The 19,784-nt window shown below is 38.7% G+C and overlaps 1 protein-coding gene across 1 annotated transcript in view; it reads right to left on the bottom strand.

The window, feature by feature from the left end:
* STAC (SH3 and cysteine rich domain) overlaps window positions 1-10,959 on the bottom strand; it is a 370,710-nt gene extending 359,751 nt beyond the window's left edge. The window contains exon 1 of the mRNA XM_079934185.1: window positions 10,826-10,959. The gene's annotated coding sequence lies outside the window, so the exon portion shown is untranslated. The remainder of the gene's footprint in view (window positions 1-10,825) is intronic.
* Between the last annotated feature and the right edge of the window lie 8,825 nt (window positions 10,960-19,784).

Below are 19,784 nucleotides of genomic sequence, written 5' to 3'. Positions count from 1 at the left end.
TTCACCCCAAAACCCACCGCCAGACGCGGTCCTGCCCACCAGAAAGACAAGATCCAGCCTCATCCACCAGAACACAGGCACTAGTCCCTCCACTAGGAAGCCTACACAACCCACTGAACCAACCTTAGCAACTGGGGGCAAACACCAAAAACAACGGGAACTACGAACCTGCAGCCTGCAAAAAGGAGATCCCAAACAGAGAAAGTTAAGCAAAATGAAAAGACAGAGAAACACACAGCAGAGGGAGTAGCAAGGTAAAACCCACCAGACCAAACAAATTAAGAGGAAATAGGCAGTCTACCTGAAAAGGAATTCAGAGAAATAATAGTAAAGATGATACAAAATCTTGGAAATAGAATGGAGAAAATACAAGAAACAATTAACAAGTATCTAGAAGAACTAAAGAGCAAACAAACAATGGTGAACAACACAATAAATGAAATTAAAAATTCTCTAGAAGGAATCAATAGCAGAATAATGGAGGCAGAAGAATGGATAAGTGACCTGGAAGATAAAATAGTGGAAATAACTACTGCAGAGCAGAATAAAGAAAAGAGAATGAAAAGAATTGAGGACAGTCTTAGAGACCTCTGGGACAACATTAAACACACCAATACTTGAATTACAGGGGTCCCAGAAGAAGAAGAGAAAAAGAAAGGGACTGAGAAAGTGTTTGAAGAGATTATAGTTGAAAACCTCACTAATATGGGAAAGGAAATAGTCAATCAAGTCCAGGAAGCACAGAGAGTCCCATACAGGATAAATCCAAGGAGAAACACCCCAAGACACATATTAATCAAACTATCAAAACTTAAATACAAAGAAAAAATATTAAAAACAGTGAGGGAAAAACAACAAATAACATACAAGGGAATCCCCATAAGGTTAACAGCTGATCTTTCAGCAGAAACTCTGCAAGCCAGAAGGGAGTGGCAGGACTTATTTAAACTAATGAAAGGGGAAAACCTACAACCAATATTACTCTACCGAGCAAGGATCTCATTCAGATTTGATGGAGAAATTAAAACCTTTACAGACAAGCAAAACCTAAGAGAAATCAGCACCACCAAATCAGCTTTACAATAAATGCTAAAGGAACTTCTCTAGGCAGGAAACACAAGAGAAGGAAAAGACCTACAATAACGAACCCAAAACAATTAAGAAAATGGCAATACGAACATACATATTGATAACTACCTTAAATGTAAATGCATTAAATGCTCCAAGCAAAAGACATAGACTGGCTGAATGGATACAAAAACAAGACCCGTATATATGCTGTCTATAAGACACCCCCTTCAGACCTAGGGACACATACAGACTGAAAGTGAGGGGATGGAAAAAGATACTCCATGCAAATGGAAATCAAAAGAAAGCTGGAGTAGCAATTCTCATATGAGATAAAATAGACTTTAAAATAAAGAAGGACACTACATAATGATAAAGGGAGCAATCCAAGAAGAAGATATAACAATTGTAAATATTTATGCACCCAACGTAGGAGCACCTCAATATATAACACAAATACTAACAGCCATAAAAGGGGAAATCGACAGTAACAATCATAGTAGGGGACTTTAACACCCCACTTTCACCAATGGACAGATCATCCAAAATGAAAATAAATAAGGAAACACAAGCTTTAAATAGTACATTAAACAGGATAGACTTAATTGATATTTATAGAACATTCCATCCAAAACCAACAAAATACATTTTCTTCTCAAGTGCTCATGGAACATTCTCCAGGATAAATCATATCTTGGGTCACAAATCAAGCCTTGGAATTTACGAAAATTGAAATCATATCAAGTATCTTTTCTGACCACAACTCGATGAGACTAGACATCAACTTCAGGAAAAAGTCTGTAAAAATTACAAACACATGGAGGCTAAGCAATACACTACTAAATAACCAAGAGATCACTGAAGAAATCAAAGAGGAAATCAAAAAATGCCTAGAGATGGGCTTCCCTGGTGGCGCAGTGGTTGAGAATCCGCCTGCCGATGCAGGGGACACAGGTTCGTGCCCTGGTCCGGGAAGATCGCACATGCCGCGGAGCGGCTGGGCCCGTGAGCCATGGCTGCTGAGCCTGCACGTCCGGAGCCTGTGCTGCACAACGGGAGAGGCCACAACAGTGAGAGGCCCGCGTACCGCAAAAAGAAAAAAAAATACCTAGAGACAAATGACAATGAAAACATGATGACCCAAAACGTATGGGATGCAGCAAAAGCAGATCTAAGAGGGAAGTTTATAGCAATACAATCCTACCTCAAGAAGAAGAAACAACTCAAATAAACAACCTAACCATACACCTAAAGAAAATAGAGAAAAAAGAACAAAAAACCCCCAAAGTTAGCAGAAGGAAAGAAATCATAAAGATCAGGTCAGAAATAAATGAAAAAAAAAAATGAAGGAAACAATAGCAAAGATCAATAAAACTAAAATCTGGTCCTTTGAGAAGATAAACAAAATTGATAAACCATTAGCCAGACTCATCCAGAAAAAAACAGCGAGAAGACTCAAATCAATAGAATTAGAAACGAAAAAGGAAAAGTAAAAACTGTCACTGCAGAAGTACAAATGATAATGAGGGAATACTATAAACAACTATATGCCAATAAAATGGACAAACTGGAAGAAATGTACAAATTCTTAGAAAAGCACAACCTTCCGAGAGTGAACCAGGAAGAAATAGAAAATATAAACAGACAAATCCCAAGCACTGAAATTGAGACTGTGATTAAAAATCTTCCAACAAACAAAAGTCCGGGACCAGATGGCTTCACAGGTGAATTCAATCAAACATTTAGAGACGAGCTAACACCTATCCTTCTCAGACTCTTCCAAAATATAGCAGAGGGAGGAACACTCCCAAACTCATTCTATGAGGTCACCATCACCCTGATACCAAAACCAGACAAAGATGTCAAACTACAACAGGACAATATTACTGATGAACATAGACGCAAAAATCCTCAACAAAATACTAGCAAACAGAATCCAACAGCACATTAAAAGGATCATACACCATGATTAAGTAGGGTTTATCCCAGGAATGCAAGGATTCTTCAGTATATGCAAATCAATCAATGTGATATACGATATTAACAAATTGAAGGAGAAAAACCATATCATCATCTCAATAGATGCAGAAAAAGCTTTCAACAAAATTCAACACCCATTTATGATAAAAACCCTCCAGAAAGTAGGCATAGAGGGAAATTACCTCAACATAATAAAGGGCATATATGAAAACCACACAGCTAACATCGTCCTCAATGGTGAAAAACTGAAAGCATTTCCTCTAAGGTCAGGAACAAGACAAGGTTGTCAACTCTCACCAGAATTATTCAACATAGTTTTGGAAGTTTTAGCCATGGCAATCAGTGATGAAAAAAGAGATAAAGGGAATCCAAATCGGAAAAGAAGTAAAGCTGTCACTCTTTGCAGATGACATGATACTACACACAAAGAATCCTAAAGATACTACCAGAAAACTACTAGAGCTAATCAATGAATTTGGTAAAGTTGCAGGATACAAAATTAATGCACAGAAATCTCTTGCATTCCTATGCACTAATGATGAAAAAATCTGAAAGAGAATTTAAGCAAACTCTCCCATTTACCACTGCAACAAAAAGAATAAAATACCTAGGAATAAGCCTACCTAAGGAGACAAAAGACCTGTATGCAGAAAACTATAAGAAACTGATGAAAGAAATTAAAAATGATACAAACAGATGCAGAGATATACTATGTTCTTGGATTGGAAGAATCAACATTGTGAAAATGACTCTACTACCCAAAGCAATCTACAGATTCAATGCAATCCCTATCAAACTACCAATGGCATTTTTCACAAGACTAGAACAAAAAATTTCACAATTTGTATGGAAACAAAAAAGACCCTGAATAGACAAAGCACTCTTGAGAAAGAAAAATGGAGCTGGTGGAATCAGGCTCCCTGACTTCAGACTCTACTACAAAGCTACAGTAATCAAGACTTTATGGTACTGGCACAAAAACAGAAATACAGATCTATGGAACAGGATAGAAATTCCAGAGATAAACTCATGCACATATGGTCACCTTATCTTTGATAAAGGAGGCAAGAATATACAATGGAGAAAAGACAGTGTCTTCAATAAGTGGTGCTGGGAAAACAGGACAGCTACCTGTAAAAGAATGAAATTAGAACACTCCCTAACACCGTACACAAAAATAAATTCAAAATGGGTTAAAGACCTAAATGTAAGGCCAGACACTATAAAACCCTTAGAGGAAAACAGAGTCAGAACACTCTATGACATAAATCACAGCAAGATCCTTTTTGACCCACCTCCTAGAGAAATAGAAATAAAAACAGAAATAAACAAATGAGACCTAATGAAACTTAAAAGCTTTTGCACAGCAAAGGAAACCATAAACAAGACGAAAGACAACCCTTAGAATGGGAGAAAATATTTGCAAATGAAGCAACTGACAAAGGATTAAACTCCAAAATATACAAGCAGCTCAATATCAAAAAAAAAAACAAACAACCCAATCCAACACTGGGCGGAATACCTAAATAGACATTTCTCCAAAGAAGATATACAGATTGCCAACAAACACATGAAAGGATTCTCAACATCACTAATCATTAGAGAAATGCAAATCAAAACCACAATGACGTATCACCTCACACTGATCAGAAGGGCTGTCATCAAAAAATCTAGAAACAATAAATGCTGGAGAGGGTGTGGAGAGATGGGAACACTCTTGCACTGTTGGTGGGAATGTAAATTGATACAGCCACTATGGAGAACAGTAAGGAGGTTCCTTTAAAAACTAAGAATAGAACTACCATACGACCCAGCAATCCCACTAATGGGCATATACCCTGAGAAAACCATAATTCAAAAAGAGTCATGTAGCACAATGTTCATTGCAGCTCTATTTACAATAGCCAGGACATGGAAGCAACCTAAGTGTCCATCAATAGATGAATGGATAAAGCAGATGTGGCACATATATACAATGGAATATTACTCAGCCATAAAAGGAAATGAAATTGAGTTATTTGTAGTGAGGTGGATGGACCTATAGTTTGTCATACAGAGTGAAGTAAGTCAGAAAGAGAAAAACGAATACCATATGCTAACACATATATACAGAATCTAAAAAAAAAAGTCCTGAAAAACTTAGGGCAGGACAGGAATAAAGATACAGACGTAGAGAATGGAGTTGAGGCCACGGGGAGGGGAAAGGGTAAGCTGGGACGAAGTGAGAGAGTGGCATGGACATATACACACTACCAAATGTAAAATAGCTAGAGGGAAGCAGCCACAGAGCACAGGGAGATCAGCTCGGTGCTTTGTGACCACCTAGAGGGGTGGGATAGGGAGGGTGGGATGGAGACGCAAGAGGGAGGAGATATGGGGATATATGTATATATATAGCTGATTCACTTTATTATACAGCAGAAACTAACACACCATTGTAATGCAATTATACTCCAATAAAGATGTAAAGAAAAAAAAACTATGTATAACTCACCAATACGTTTTCAGAATCTCACTGAAATAGTTGCTATCTGGGCTAATACAAATTAAATGTAAAAAAGACAAAAGAGGCAGAGAGCCTTGAAAAGGAAACACATAGGAGAAAAGAGGGGAGAGGTTTCAAAGAATTAAGCGTCCAAGAGGCATTAGGTTGTCACTAATTTACTGGCAAATTTTATGAAGCTTTTAAAATATAATACATTCTCAAGTTTTATGTTTCTTTGAGTGTGCCTATGTGTATGTGTTTGTATAGCTATTGAGTACTTATTACTTGCCACAAATCCTGGTAAGTACTTGGTGTGAACTATCATTTAATATTCACAATCTTATGAGGTAGATACAATTGTTACCTCTTTTCTTACAAATGGGGAACACCAGCAAGTAATGAAACTGGATTTCTAACCCCAATAGCTCACAACTGAGAGCTTAGATTCTTTTTTTAAATTTTATTGAGGTATACCTGGCATATAACATTGTATTATATGATCTGATATATGTGTATATTGCAAAACAATTATCAAAACAAGTTTAGTTAAGATCCATCACCACACATAGTTACAATTTTTTTTCTTCTAATGAGAATTTTTTACGATCTATTCTCTCAGCAACTTTCAAATATACAATACAGTATTGTTAATTATAGTCACCATGCTGTATGTTACATTCTGAGGACTTGTTTATCAAATAACTGGATGTTTATACCTTTTGACCATCTTTACCCATTTTGCCCACCCCCTACTCCCCACATCTGGCAACTACCAATCTCTTCTCTGAATCTATCAGTTCGAGTGTGTTTTAGATTCCACATATAAGTGAGATCGTACAGTATTTTTCTTTGTCTGTCTGAGTTATTTCACTTAGAATAATGCCTTCAAAGTCCATCCATGCTGTTGCAAATGGCAGGACTTTTTTTTTTCTTTTTATGGCTGAATAATATTCCATGCTTTCTTTATCCATTCATTCATCATGTACACTTAAGTTGTATCCATGTCCTGGCTATTTTAAACAATGCTGTAATAAACATAGGGGCACAGATGTCCTTTCAAGATAGTGATTTCTTTTCCTTCAGATAAATACCAGAGTGGGATTGCCAGATTGCTATTTTCAGTTTTGGGGGGAAGCTTCAAACTGCTTTCCATTGTGGTGGCACCAATTTATGTTCCCACCAACAGTGCACAAGGGTTCCCCTTCCCCCACATCCTCGTCAACACTTGCTATTTCTTATCTTTCCAATAATAACCATTCTAACAGGTGTGAAGTGGTATCTCATTGTGGTTTTGATTAGTATTTCCCTGATGATTAGTTATGCTGAGCGCCTTTTCATGTACCTGTTGGCCATCTTGTCTTTCTTCTTTGGAAAAATGTCTGTTCAGCTCCTCTGCCCACTTTTTTTTTTTTTTGCGGTACACGGGTCTCTCACCATCGTGGCCTCTTCCGTTGCGGAGCACAGGCTCTGGACGTGCAGGCCCAGCAGCCACGGCTCACGGGCCCAGCCGCTCTGCGGCACGTGGCATCCTCCCAGACCGGGGCATGAACCCGCGTCCCCTGTATCGGCAGGCGGACTCTCAACCACTGCGCCACCAGGGAAGCCCCCTCTGCCCATTTTTATATTGGATTGTTTGGGGGTTTTGTTTTTGTTTTGCTATTGAGTTGTTAAGCTCTTTATATATGTTGGGTATTAACCCTTTATCAGATATGACTTGCAAGTATTTTCTTCCACCCTATAGGTTGCCATTTCATTTTGTTGATGGTTTCCCTTGCTGTACAGAAGTTTTTTAGTCTGATGTAATCTTATTTGTTTATTTTTGCTTTTGTTGCCTTTGCTATTGGCGTCAAATCCAAAAAATCATTGCCATGACTGATATCAAGTAACTTACCCCTATGCTTTCTTCTAGGATTCTGATGATTTCAGATCTTACATTCAAGACTTTAATCCATTTTGAGTTGATTTTTCTGTATGGTGTAAGATAGTGGTCCAGTTTCACTTTTTTTGTATGTGGCGCTCTAGTTTCCCAACATTTATTGAAGAAACTATTCTTCCCCCATTGTATATTCTGGGCTCCTTTGTCCTAAATTAATTGATTGCATAAGTGTGGGTTTATTTCTGGGCTCTCTATTCTGTTCTACTGATCTATGTGTCTGTTTATGCCAGTACCATACTGTTTTGATTTGTGGGAGCCTAGATTCTTAACCACTACCTTAAAGTTGCTCCCAGAACATAAATTGCAACAAAGTACAGAATTTTATTAAACAAGCATAGTGTTGACACAATAATCTTACCAATAGTTATACATAAGAAAAAAATTTTTGGGCAATTCTCATTTTTCAAACATTGAAACAAAAATCTTAAAATAAAATATTGGTATATTAATCATTGGAGCATGAATAATACAACATAATCAAGTATGTTTATTTCATCAATATTGGGAAATATATTACATAATAATTCAAAGGTGAAAAAATCATATGAATCATATCAATTCATGTCAGGAAAATTATTTATAAAATCTAAATTGTATTTTGATTAAAAAAAACCTTATTGTAATCTCTGGCTCTCAATGGTAAAATATTAAAATAATTTCATTCAAGGTAAGAACAGAAAAATGATGTACACTCCCTCCTTCATTATTTTTATTTTTAAAGAACTTCTAGTCAACGCAATAAGAAAAAAATATTTAGATATTTGGAAGTTGCAATGGAATTTGTTATAATTACCAGCAGATTCTCCATGTGAAAATCTGAGAGGGTCAAGGTAGCAATGATGAGAAATTTAGAGGACAATTCAGCAAGTAAGCTAAATATAAAGGACAATTGAAACAATCAATATGTGCTTGGGCTTATTACCCAAATTTATTTTGAGGTCATTTTTCTTATTGATTTACTAGCACTTTGAATATTATTTTTAATTTCACAAGCCTTTTTAATACTGGATAGTGTTTTTTGCCATTCTTTAAAATCTTGTTTTAAATCCCCTGTTTCGTGTTTTGATTAAATTCTCTCATATTAGAAACACCACTCAAGGCTCTGGCTATACTAAATGAGCTTGGGCAGAAATAACCATGTGTCCAAATGCCATTTCCTCCTTCTGAACATGTGACAGATGCCGTTAATCATTTCTTCCCCAGCCCAAATGTGGTCTCCAAATCTTTCTCCATACAGCTACTACCAACTGATTGGCACTGGTTTATGCAATATAAGTGACTTTTCCTCCCCAGTCTAATAAATTTGTATCAGTCCACCCAGTGAATTTCCAACTGGGAAAGGACAGTCTTCTAGTATTCTATACAACCTCTAACTTGGTACAAATTCAACTTTATTCAGTCCTCTCAGAAAGGTCAAGGGCTATAGTATGTAATCCGTTAGAAAGTAAACCCTTTTGGAAATGGGATTAGCAGAGGATGTGACAAATTGATTCAAAGGGAACACCAAACTTTATTTCTGAATTTTCTGTAACCTGTAGCCTTAGAGTGAAAAGCTTGACAGTTCTTTTACACTTAGACTGTCAAAGCCATCATTGCACCCAACATTCGTAGTTCATGGTCATTTCTAGCTAGCAACAATATCATGAGCTCAAGTCAGCTATTTGGGAAGGTTCAAACTTGATTAAAAATGATTAAAGAAATATCACCTGGGGGGAAAAATGGTGCAGAATTTCACACATATTCTCCAGTGAGAGTTGGTGTAAGTCATTTTGAATGGCCTCAGCCTGCAGAGGCTTGAAGCAGGATTTTGGTTCCCCAGCCAGAGACTGAAGTCAGGCTGTGGCAGTGAGAACGCTGAATCCTGACCACTAGACCAGTGGCCAGTGACAAGGCCCTGGCCCATCGGCTTTGTAGAACTGAATTCCCTCAAAAGGACAGAAAGTAGTGAAACAAGTAAAGTGTTTACTAGGAGGAAAAAAGACATGTGTGAATAGACTCACACATGCAGGCTCAGAGAGTCACGCCCTCATAGTAGTTTGAATCACTTATATGGGGCATTTGTTCCAGGTTTCCTCTGGCCAATCATCTTGCTTTGCCTGGTTCTAAGTCCGTATTTGGTTTATCTCAGGGTCCTCCCATGTGTGCATGCGCATCTCTTAGCCAAGATGGATTCTAGTGAAGAGGCCTATGGGTAGGTTGACATCACCTACTATGGGGTGGTGCCACCCGCCCTTTGACCTCCAAGGAGGCTTTCTGCACATGTGTAGTAGGGAAGGTCTCCTTGACTTTGAGAATGAGGAATATGTGGTCTCTTTATCTCTTATCTGGGCAGGGCCCAGCCTTTTCCTTGCTCCTGCTATCATCTTCATCTTGGAGTATCTGTCCACAGGGGACAGACTCCAGCTGCTCAGCCTGGGGCCCATCTATCTCCTGTCTCATAAGGATATAAGAAAATAGCCATAATGACAATGCCTATATGAAGATAGAAACGCTAACTCATTTTATCTCAGGAAATAAGCATTAAACAACCGATATCCTCAAATAATTATTTAGGCACTGTGGAGTTAAAGACATATTAAAGATAAAAGGTATGCATTGATGTATCAACCCACAGTGTTTCCCTTCTAGAAGAATAAATAAACATCTGAAATTGGATTACAGCAATCACTGGTTAAATCTTGGAAGAGACTTCCCTTTGCACTTAAAGTAGATGTGAACTCTTTAGCAGACTGTTGAATGATGTGGTCCTGCCTTCCTTTCCACACGGTTGCAGTTCTACTTTTCCAGTCCATTGGTTCACTCTCAAGGCATTTTGACCTCAGGGCACCACTGCAAAACCCTGTGGGGCTCCATTCACACAGACAATGGCACAGCTTTATACTGCATCCTTGAATGACCTTCTTTTAATTCTTGGAAAATAGTCTGTTTTTGCTTCAAAACATTTGCCTGTGATTTTCCTTCTGCTTAGAATGTTGTTCCTCTACATTCCCATTCTTCACTTGGCTAATTTCTTTTCATCTTGATGTCTTGGCTGACAGTTTATTTCCTCACCAAGGCCAACTCTGAATAATCTTCACCCCCTCCACCCCGCCCACATACACAATATGATCCTTCTTTATTTTCTCCTGTACTCCATGCTTTTGCTTCACAGAACTAGTTAAAATGTATAAGTATATATTTATTTTGAGTTTCCTTCACACAAGTAAATTGTATGTTTTTTGAGAGCAAGGATCATGTTTACTTTGTTTTATAGTCCAGATGCCTAGCAAAGTCCTTGCCATTTACTAGGCCCAGACTTAATAAAATATTAATTATAAAATATTGAATGGATAAAAAATTGAAAAAAGACATATTACCTGTAAGGCCAACTGGCCCGAGGCAGGGGAACATAATCAGATTCACAGGTTGCATCAGACCGAAATTCTCTGGACCACCCAGTTCCAGAAACTGCCCAGGAGACATTCCAGACCACCCACTTTCAGGAACTGACCTGGGGACTTTGAACCCGGCCCAGCCTTCCCGCCTTTCGAGGGGCGGGACTAACGGTTCCCCAGGATACCTGAAAAGACCACCAAATAAGGAATACCCTGTGCCCTCCCAGATTCACCACACCCCTTTCCCTTCTTCCCCTATAAAATCTTGCCCAACGATCGCTGGGGTGCGACTTCTCTGGCCCCCTTTCTCTCGGACCAGTGAACCTCGCCCGGGAGCGCTCCCTAATAAAGCTCACTTGAAGCTTTCCTCTGTTTCGCCGTGCCGTTTGTTAAGATCGTTTGTTAAGATCCGACCTTACATTACCTAAATAAATGAAGAGGAAACATAATCAGTGATGAGCTAGAGATACAGAGTAAGATTTACAGGAACTTGGAAGAGTGAGAAATCACTTCTAACTGGAATGAGGGAAAGGACTTCATGAATTTGGTGATAACTGTGATTAAAAAACTAGTTGGGAATTCCCTGGCAGTCTGGTAGTTAGGAGTCGGCATTCTCACTGCCAGGGGCAGTGAGATCCCTGGTTGGGGAAATAAGGTCCTGTAAGATGCGTGGTGTGGCCCCCCCCAAAAAAGAAAAATCAACCAAAAAACAAAACAAAAAACCAAAAACCAAGTAGTATTGGGATGATGGAATATACTGAAGTTTAACAAGAACTCTGGAGTCCAAGAGAGCTCTAAATTTAAGCAAGTTGTATGAATTTGGACAAGTCACTGAAGTCATCACAGTTGTTTTGAGTGTGAAATCGAGGCTGTGATGATTAAAGCACATGAGATAACATTTGGAAACACTCATTCAGTTCCAGGCATAAAGCAGATAGTTGATTCTTGACAACTATTATCTTGACAACTATTATCACTATGTAGACATCATGGGGCTTTCTAGATCAACTAGTCAACTAGACAGAGTGAATCAAGGAAGTAGGTGGAAAAGTGAAGGGTATGGGGAGCTGGGGACTTGGATTTAACTGGAATTGGAGTTGCCTGAAAGGAAGGAGAAAATATGATTTGAAAAAATTGTCTTCAGATATTCTTACTCTGAGGTTAGTGGGGAGTCATGAAAGGCTTCTGGTTGAGAGGGCGAAATGATCAGAATCAGGTTTCAGGAGTGTTGATTTGGTAGCTGGGTTGGGGAGAACTGAAAGAAGGGAGAAACCACTTTGAGTTGCTATAGCAATGGTGGAAGGAAGATTCTATGAGTGGCATTAATTTGAAGGAATTCAGAGTAGAGAGAGAGAAACATTTGGAAGCAGTTTGCTGGAATGCTATTTGTTGAATGAATTTTTAAGTATTAAATGACCTGAGAATTTGAGGACCTAGAGGCAGGTTGGAATTTCCTCCAGGGCTAGATCATACTGGAGCAATTTGATAATATCAATTAAAATATATTAAAAACTTAAGAATTTCTTTTGATGTCTCTGTTTTGGGAAATACGTGCAAAAATAATATTCAAATTAGATAACTGGCAGTGATATTCAGATATTTACATATATTTTAGATAAATAGGTTACTACTAAAGCGGAATTGGGATGAAAAGAGAAGAATGAGAGATGTTCACACATTCATCATAATGCTACCTTCCTCTCCAAGACAAATTCACATCTACATGTCCATATACAGTATCTGTATGTCTGCATCTATAACTGTATCTGTGTCTATATTTTTAATATATTTCTACAACTGCCATTGGAGTTTAATTACAATAATCTATAGCACTAATTTGGACCACGCTTTTAACGGAAAGCAATTTGTCTCTATACATCCATAGTCTTAAAAATCTGATAGCATGTCCTTTAAGACAGGATCCATGGCTGAATCCCATTAGCTCCCAACACTAGCACCACACCTAGCACTGATACCCAGATAAAAGTGAGTATCTGTTGAATAAGTGAATTAGGACTTCCCTGGTGGCATAATGGTTAAGAATCTGCCTGCCACTGCAGGGGACACAGGTTTGCTCCCTGCCGGGGGAAGACCCCACATGCCGCAGAGCAACTAAGTCCGTGTGCCACAACTACTGAGCCTGTGCTCTAGAGCCCACAAGCCACAACTACTGAAGCCCGTGTGTCTAGAGCCTGTGCTCTGCAACAAGAGAAGCCACGGCAATGAGAAGCGTGCGCACCACAAAGAAGAGTAGCCCCCGCTCGCTGCAACTAGAGAAAGCCTGCATGCAGCAACGAAGACCCAACGCAGCCAAAAATAAATAAATAAAATAAAAAAATTTATTTTAAAAAGTGAATTAGTAAATACAACTCTGATACTTTAACCCCAGTTCTCAGATTTCACTGTGAATAAGTAGTTCAAAATATGGGGAAGAGAAATTTAGAATTTAAAAATTTTAGAATTTTTGGAGAGTTTAACACTAGTTTGTAAGAATGACAACTTGGTAAAAGCATAAATACATTATCATCAATTAATGGTTAGGTAACTTATGCCATGGCAACTCATTTGAAAACAATAGAATATTTTACCAACAAAATCTATGAAGTTTAGAACAACTTGTTAAAATGTTAAGTGGAAAAGCTACATACCAGGTTTTAGATGCAGAATGAGTCTAAGTAAGACATACGAATAAAAACCGAATAAATAAACGAAGAAAAAATAGGGAAAGTCACGCAACTCAGGTTAACAATGCTTTTTTCTTTCTTTCCTGCAGAGGGCGCCGCACTGGGACCAGCAGCCCTCACTCCGCCGGGTCAGCCCCCCGACCCAGCACAACTCCGCTCGCGCCCATGGCGGCCCCCGAAGGCCCGGCGACGGCCGCTGCTCCTGCTGCTGCTCGGTGAGTGGACTGGCCGGGGGCTGAAGTCTGGGGGGCTGGGGGATTGAGTGGCCGGGCCGGGCTTGGGTGAGGTGCTGCGCGGGTCCCAAGGGATGCGGGGCAGCTTGACCGGCCGGCGGGCGCCGCGCGCGGCCCGGGAGCTGCGGGCTGGAGTCTGGCCGGGCCCGGGGGCTCCCGGGGAAGGCGGCCCGCGGGTCGTCCTGCACCGGCCTAGTCGGTTGCCGGGGGTAGGTAGACGGTGGACGAGGGGGGGCCTGGCGAGGCCCTCAGGTCCCGGCGAGGCCCTCAGGTCCCGGCACTCGTGTTCTGGGGTCAGTGGCAGTGATTTGGTGGTTTCTGAGCGGCGTGCTTCGCGCCTTGACCTTGGGGCCCCGGTAGCGGCGAAGGGCGGCGTGCGGCCGTGTAGCCACGGACATGGGAGCCGGTGGGGAGACCAGGGCGGCGCGGCCCTTCGTGCTTTAACCTTCGTCCCTTGCAGAATGGCATGGCGCTCGGATGCGTGTGTTTCTGTTGCTGTGAATTGTAATGAGATTATAATGACTTAAAGTTACCCTTAAGAGTTTTGGGCTGCCCACAGTGGACAAACGGAGAGGTGGGCTGGGCCTGGTCTCGCAGTGGCCCTGTTCATTTCTAGTGAGTCGTCGTAAGGAGCGTCGCCCCTGTTCTGTGGCTGCTGGGCCCCGGGAGTCTAAGGAGTGCTCCATCAGCCCACAGAACTCGGGAGCAGGCCGTGGGTGCAGGTGTTTCACCCATTGAGGAATTCTGCTCTCAGGTGTTTGTCCTAATGAGAAAGAAACACGTGCTGACCTAAGCGGGAATCACTGCATGGTTTGATCTTAGGGCTTTTTAGAGCTCTCGCTGGCACTCTTTCTCACCCGGTCCCCAGAGATACGGGAAGATTAAGTGCCAGGATCTGAAAAATCATACCGGAGAAAACTCGTAGGAGCTCACTCGAGTTCAGTAGACACAGAAACACGTGCCCACACGCGCCTGCCGCGAATTCTCTAAACATCTCTAAGTTTCATCCTGCTCTGAAGTTCTGTCATGGTGACAGAATGGATTTTGGTTTCAGGTTTTTGTTTTGCCTGTTGTGTAAAATGAGTTCTTGAGCTGCAAGAACAGCCACAAGGGGTGACCTTATTCTAGCGGCAACCTTGCTCTTCCTCAGCAGGTGTAATTAGTTAGGAGAGGAGCTGCTAGAACAAGTCTTGTTGCGTCAGAAGGACTCATTGTTCTTTTTTTTAATTAAAAAAATTTTTTTTAATTGAAGTATAGTTGATTTAGAATCTTGTGTTAATTACTGCTGTACAGCAAAGTGATTCAGTTATACATATACATACATTCTTTTTTTAATATATTCTTTTCCATTGTGGTTTATCACAGGATACTGAATACAGTTCCCTGTGCTATACAGTAGGACCTTGTCGTTTATCCATTCCATACATAAAAGCTTACATCTGCTAACCCCAACCTCCCTCTTCATCCCTCCCCCAACCCCCTTCCTCTTGGCAACCACCAGTCTGTCCTCTATGTCTTGGATTCTGATTCTGTTTCATAGATAGGTTCATTGTGTCATATTTTAGATTCCACATAGAAGTGATATCATATGGTATTTGTCTTTCTCTTTTTGGCTTACTTCACTTAGTATGATCATCTCTAGTTGTATCCATGTTGCTGCAAATGGCATTATTTTGTTTTTTTTTATGGCTGAGTAGTATTCCATTGTATATATATACCACATCTTCTTTATCCATTCATCTGTCGATGGACATTTAGGTTGTTTCCATGTCTTGGTAATTGTGAATAGTGCTGCTATGAACATAGGGGTGCATGTATCTTTTTGAATTATAGTTTTGTCCGGATATATGCCCAGGAGTGGGTTTGCTGGATCATATGGTAATTCTATTTTTAGTTTTCTGAGGAACTTCCATACTGTTTTCCACCCTGGCTGCACCAACTTACATTCCCACCAACAGTGTAGGAAGCTTCCCTTTTCTCCACACCCTCTCCAGCATTTATTATTTGTAGGCTTTTTAATGATGGCCATTCTGACTGGTGTGAGGTGTTACCTCATTGTAGTTTTGATTTGCATTTCTCTAATAATTAGCTATGTTGAGCATCTTTTCATGTGCCTGTTGGCCGTCTGTATTTCTTCTTTGGAGAACTGTCTATTTAGGTCTTCAGCCCATTTTTTGATTGCGTTTTTTTTTTTTTTTTTTTGCTGTTGATCATTGTTCTTTATTAGAAGAGCTCACATGCATTAGAACTTTCATATTTTGTTTCATGTTTTAAAAACTCAGCTGAATGAAGTGAAAAATCTGTAACTTCCCTACACTGATAGCTTGGAGTATTGTGCATGTAATAAGCTTTTGATGTACATTCCACCATATCTTTTAAGTTTTATATTCAGTTAAAAATCCAACTTAAAAAAAAAACAACAATGCTTTTTCTGGGAGGGTGGGAGATGAGCCTAAGTGGAATTAATCATTATATTTTATATTTTTAATTTTCCAAAACTTCAGTAATAACTGTGCATTCCTTTATTATAAAAAAAAATACCTTACTTTAAAAGGCAACATCATCAGCAAAACCAACACATTTCTCAAATATAAATCCCACCAAGGAACGGCTTGATATTGGGGTACTTATCACTATTCTGATTTCTGTAGGATGTTCACATCAAAGTTTTAGGGTGTTGTGTGAGAGGACCTGTCCTTGGTAAACAACATTGAAAAATGCTGGGTTAATTAAAGCTTGGGAGTATTCTTCAGTGTAGCACTTTTCCGAGCATTCAGTATGCTTGTGTGTATTTTGCACTTATTTGATTATAATCACTCTGGAAAATGTTTCCAAATCTTTCTTACCCTAGCCAACTTTCTCATATGTAATAAGTGTAATGCAATTAATAATGACAATTATTGAGTCCGTACTACCTTACTACATGTCAGGTAAAATGGTAACGATATTTACACATATAATGACACTTAATACTTGCAACAATTCTATTAGTCAGGCATCACTATCATACCCATTATATAGATGAGGAAACTGAGATTATGAATTTCCCAAAATCTACATAGCAAGAAGCAAGAATCCTGAATCCATTTCCTGTGTTTTTGCACAGTACCAGATCTGCTTCCCATATTATACAAAAATGAGCTTGCTGTATTCAAGACACACGAATACAAGTATCCTAAAAAAAATATCAAGTACTCAAGATGAAGAGTCCAAAACTGATTTTTCTTTTTATGGACTCACACTGCTGCAATGCGCCAAAGAACAGAATGTGTCTGACTTTCACTAACAATAGAGTCAGGTCATATCTTTAATCTTCAAAACAAATGTTTAAGCCAAAGTGTATTTTTGACATTAATTTATTATCTGTGTTTCAAATGGAAAAGGGATTTGAGTGCTGTTAGAGATAACTTGATTTGTGCTTTGGATAGCAAATGCAGTATCAGTCATTTAAACATTTTCCTATAGCTCTTTCCTAAATATTTGCTGTCAGGATGAAATGAATAAACAAAAGTGCAATTTGAATATAATAACACTTATATCATGGTGAAAGACATATGGTCATATGTGAGAGAAAAAAGATGTAGTTTTACCTTTCCAAAGCAGCTGAGAAAAACCTGCTGGCTCTAAATGTTTGTCATTTCTGTGATATTTCACTTTGTGGGTGTGTATGTCCTTCATCGTAACCTGTTGGAGTTTAGCATAGTATCATGGCAAATTTAAAAAAAAATCTTCCATTTCAATGAAGCTTTATTTTAACTCCCATAAATAGTTTGTGTCCAATATATGCACGGCTACAAAGAAAAAGGCACAGTTTAAGCCTTCAGACTCTTACTGAAAGGAATTTATTCTGAAACCAGAAGAAAGAAATGGTACAGTAGAATATGTTCTGTGGAAGACTGGCGTCCTGCCACGGTTCAGATTGTGGGGAGGCCTGAGTAATAGCTAAGGTTTCCGTAAGTATTCTCTTCATGGAATATAAACTTGAGGTATGGAATCCAGTTCAATCAGAATTTATTTAGGGATGACCACATGGCCAGGGGCAGTGAGGGGATGAGGGAAACAGCTTTGCACAGGCTGGAGCCAGGTAGACCTGGGTCATCCCTATTCCATGGCCTTTAGTAGCCCTCAAAGCTTCTGTTTCTTCATCTGTCTGATGTAGAAGTTGTGTTATCTGTATCTAATGTCACAATGTGTCTGAGATGGATGGCACAGTGTTTGCTGTAGCGTAAATAATTTTGATGCCTCCTCCCAAATGCCTTGAACCCTCCACACTGTGGGATGGGTTTTGTGGGTGACATAGAGAAAACTGTCAGATGCAGTCACTGGGTTGTCAGTTCTTCCAGAGTAAGGCTCAGCATTGTATTTAATCTTGACAACTCTCAAGGCACAGCAAGACTTAAAAGCCCTTAATCAGACTTAATCAGAGACAGTGGATACCACTAGCAGGTTTCTAGATAGAGAAAAGGAAAGGAAGGGAAATAATGTGGTAATAACATACATATTTAAATTTTATTTAAATTCAAAATGTAAATAATGAATTGTTGATAATAAATGTAAATAACAGACTCTGAGGCAAGCAGTCTGGGTTCATACCCAGAGCCACCATATACATGCTGTGTGACCTTGGGCAACTCACTTGACCTCCCTGTGCCTCACCTTTCCAGAGTTACATAGAATATAAATATAAGTTCAAAAACATTAAGGAATGATGTAAAATATTTCACATCAATACCCAAATAAGAGTTTGGGTATTTGTCTAAATAAATAAATGTGGGTATCAAATAGATTGAGGGTTTAGATTCTATTAGATGCAATTAAAGAATTTTATTTTAAAATGTCTATTTATGATATGCTAGAAATTACATATTTTACAACTAATTAGATTTATAATAAAAAGTTTTATATGTCAACTCTAAATATGTAAAGAGGTACATTACATAGTTTTTCAACATATTTTTAGGGGTAAAAAAAGCACAAATTTTAAAGATCATGGATGTAGATTTCTCACTTCCTAAAATAGTTATAAAAATGAAAATTAGCTTTTGGTGTATAGCTATTGTGGTTATATAGAACATAAAAATATATTATCTTTATTAACAATTAAGATAAAGATTCTTAGAATCTGTAAGTAGAAATTTTCAATTAAGATTTGATACAAAATTTTATGAAATCCCAAATAAACTAGTGGCTGTTTTCCATCACAGTACCTCTAGAGTAGTAAGCAACATCTGAAATGTAAAATTCAAAAACATCTCAAAAAAGTTTGACAAGAAATTGTATATTCAACAGATCTAAGGTATCATTTTGGCGTTATATTCCACTGAAAATAGCAGAGCAATCAAATTGTGCAGCATTTTTAAGATCCACATTAGTGATTTGGTGCTATTTTCCTGTCAGTTTGATTCTCAAACTTTCATATTACTAACAGCCTAAAATTGATGAATCATGGATAATGGGATATTTTCACTGAAAAAAAAAAAACCTCTAACATTTCGAACACCAAGCTTTTGGGGGGGGGGGATGTTAATGATTCAGTTTGTCATCACCTGAATCCAGAAGGTAATTTCTATTTCTTCATATCTAAAAGATCCACACACTCCAAGCAGAAAAAATGACAAAGAAGGTCACACAGAGGTCAAACCACAGCACCTTTCCACATCTGTCTCAAATGTAACAACAGCAGATTGAATGCATAAAGAAAGAAGAAAATATATTTTCAACTATTAAGAATGGTTTACATTGAGGGGGAAAAAACCTAAACAAGTTCATTAGAAAAAAAGGTTCTCATTTTTCTCCATATACTTGTGAATCTTTTACAATAAGTTATTCATGTATTGTGTGAATAAAATAATATGAAAAAATACCCTTAACTCAAAATAAGAGAGGGAACTTATCCAAATTTCCTTTATGGTGATTTTACTTCCTTCTTTTAAAATCAATCACAATATTACTTAATTTGCTGTGCTGTTTTATGGTTTAAAAAGGTTTTCACTTATGTTTTCTCAATTGATCTGTATAACACTC

This window comes from Stenella coeruleoalba, assembly GCF_951394435.1.
Source record: "Stenella coeruleoalba genome assembly, chromosome: 10".
Lineage (NCBI taxonomy): Eukaryota > Metazoa > Chordata > Mammalia > Artiodactyla > Delphinidae > Stenella > Stenella coeruleoalba.
Note: the sequence above shows the minus strand (reverse complement) of the source record. Positions and strands in the feature narration are given on the sequence as shown.